General features: G+C 29.3%; 1 protein-coding gene across 1 annotated transcript in view; it reads left to right on the top strand.

Annotated features, from left to right (window-relative positions):
• Positions 1–3,083, top strand: part of LOC111687896 (protein jim lovell) — a 237,561-nt gene that overhangs the window by 67,342 nt on the left and 167,136 nt on the right. The window lies entirely within an intron of this gene.

The raw sequence follows: 3,083 nt of genomic DNA, 5'->3' as shown, positions 1-3,083 counted from the left end.
ACTAGACTATAGACTAGACTATAGACTAGACTATAGACTAGACTATACACTAGACTATAGACTAGACTATAGACTAGACTATAGACTAGACTATAGACTAGACTTTAGTGCAAACTTCGGGACTTTAATGCAAACTAGACTAGACTATAGACTAGACTATAGACTAGACTATGGTATAGACTATAGACTAGACTATAGACTAGACTTTGGTGCAAACTTCGGGACTAGTCTGCATTAATTTCAATTTAAAAAATAATTTATTAAACATGGCTTAGGGGAAACAATATGACGTAATCCCCCTCTTCATCTTAACGACTTTAAAGTAGAACTACATAATGTCTTCATTAACGAAATAAGATATTTCTTGCAACACAATTGTAAAACAAACCTCAATAGTAAATGATCGCAATTATTAAGCAAATACTACACTACACCCTAATTTAAGAAAAGAGTCCCAAATCTTTGTAGTTTAGTTTAGGGGGTTGTTATTTAGACAACCGGTTTTCTTGTTCACAAATTATTATGTTTGTTTATTTTATAAGAAACAATGACCTAGGGTCACTTTTAATAGGCTGGAAAATTGAATTGTTTAAAAAAATGTTTCCTAAACCGGTTTTTACTTAAAGGCATACATTTGAGTAGGGTGTTGTGATCGCGTGCCTATATATATGTTATGGTTTTGTATTATTTTAAAGCGTTTTTTGTTGACAGAACAATAGTGGTCAGTGTGTTTTGCAAGTGTGTTATTGTGGATGACTCTATTGGTGGTCAGTTTTTGTTTTTTATTTTGGCGAATATTATTTAAATCTAATTGAGCTTGTGTAATTAGGCTGTTAAGAGTTAAGCAACAAGTTGTAAATGATCCTTTGGGTATGAAACGAATAACTGGTTTTATAAGTGATCGAGCCTAATAAAAAAACAGAAAATTTGTTTCAGGGTTTAGAAGGATTAGTTAAGTTTTATGTTAGATTTATAAGTTAAAGATAAGCAGCAGTTGTTTAGAACTATTAAACGATCTAGATTGTTAACTTTTAACTAATTTTGCTTTACTTTTAGTAAGTTGTCTTAAATACTTAAACAGTTTTACAATTTTGTTTATTGTGCTACTTTTTTGTACTTTTTATAAGTTTTCAAGGATTGTCTGCGATTTTTATATTTATTTTTTTATTATTTCTTAAGGAATTTTTATTTTTCTTATTTTGTCTTCTCCAAAGCTTAAGAGGCGTATAAGTTTATTTAAAAGAAAAAAAAACTTAACTGAATACTGGCAAAAAAGATAAAGAAATATGGTGCTGATGATAGTTAAAGAACACTTGAAAGAATGAAAAAAAATATACATTCTTAATACAAAGAAGTTTTGAAAATAACATAAAAGCAACCAAATAGATGATGAATTTAAATAAAACGAAATTTAATTTATGAAAAAAGATTAATTAGAATAGAAAAATTAAAATAAACTTTTGAAATAAAATTCATGCATTTAAATAATAAGTCCTTTTAGCAATTACCTTAAATTACTTTACAACTACAAATTTGTCATTGTTTTATGGTTTTGATCATAAATTTTCTTAATGACTCTATTAAATAACACGTAATAATTTAATTAAAAATACCCCATTACATTTATTACATTTTCTAAACAATAAATTCAATTAAACAACTAAATTTAGGCAATTAAAACTAGATCATTTATGGTGGCGGTATACAATATCGATGAGTTTGTCACAACCCTTAAATAAAGAAATTCACACGCACTTTCGATAAATTAATCAAAAAAAGGACGTCCGAAAGAAGTGTTATAAAAAACCCACCTCCAATGTGAGCTGTAAATATAAATGAAAAAAAAAAAATACTTCTTGCATGTTTTACTCATATATAGAGCAGTTAAAAAAAAAGAAATGTCTTTAAATGTGTAATTAGTATATTGATCCTTTGGTTAATTAAGTTTTTTCTGTTCAATTTAGAGGTCTTTTATTTGTGTTTTAGAGTTGTGTGAGTAAAAGTGTAATGTCATGTATTTTCGTACATTTGCTAAAACTTCCTTCACACGCACTCATACTTTGAGTCTTGAACTATTTCATATAGAAACAGTCTATAGTCTTGTCTACATTTTAGTCCAGTCTAAATTTTAGTCTAGTCTAATGTTTAGTCTAGTCCAAAGTCTATTCTAAAGTTTAGTCTAAAGTCTAGCCTAAAGTCTAGTCTAGTCTAAAGTCTAGTCTAATGTCTAGTCTATAGTCTAGTCTAAAGTCTAGTCTAAAGTCTAGTCTAAAGTCTAGTCTAAAGTCTAGTCTAAAGTCTAGTCTAAAGTCTAGTCTAAAGTTTAGTCTAAAGTCTAGTCTAAAGTTTAGTCTAAAGTCTAGTCTAAAGTCTAGTTTATAGTCTAGTATATGGTCTAGTATATGGTCTAGTTTATAGTCTAGTCTATAGTCTAGTCTATAGTCTAGTTTTTAGTCTAGTCTATAGTCTAGTCTATAGTCTAAAGTCTAGTCTAGTGTAGTCCAGTCTAAAGTCCAATATAAATTCTAGTCTAAAGTCTATTCTTAAGTCCAGTCTAAAGTCTAGCCAATAGCGAAGTCTAAAGTCTAGTGTAGTCCAGTCTAAAGTCCAGTCTAAAGCCTAGTGTAAAGTCTAGTCTAAAGTCTAGTCTAAAGTCTAGTCTAAAGTCTAGTCTAAAGTCTAGTCTAAAGTGTAGTCTAAAGTCTAGTCTATAGCCTAGTCTATAGTCTAGTTTATAGTCTAGACTATAGTCTATAGTCTAGTCTATAGTCTAGTTTATAGTCTAGTTTATAGTATATATAAGTCTAAAGTCTAAAGTCTAGTGTAGTTCAGTCTAAAGCCTAGTCTAAGGTCTAGTCTAGTCTAAAGTCTAGTCTAGTCTAAAGTCTAGTCTAGTCTAAAGTCTAGTCTAGTATAAAGTCTAGTCTAGCCTAAGGTGTAGTCTAGTGTAAAGTGTAGTCTAAAGTCTAGTCTATAGCATAGTCTATAGTCTAGTTTATAGTCTAGTCTATAGTCTAGTCTATAGTCTAGTCTATAGTCTAGTCTATAGTCTAGTCTATAGTCTAGTCTATAGTCTAGTCTAT

The sequence above is a fragment of the Lucilia cuprina genome, chromosome 6, assembly GCF_022045245.1.
Source record: "Lucilia cuprina isolate Lc7/37 chromosome 6, ASM2204524v1, whole genome shotgun sequence".
Taxonomy (NCBI): Eukaryota; Metazoa; Arthropoda; class Insecta; order Diptera; family Calliphoridae; genus Lucilia; species Lucilia cuprina.
The sequence above is the reverse complement of the archived record's forward strand: the minus strand, read 5'-3'. Positions and strand labels throughout refer to the sequence as shown.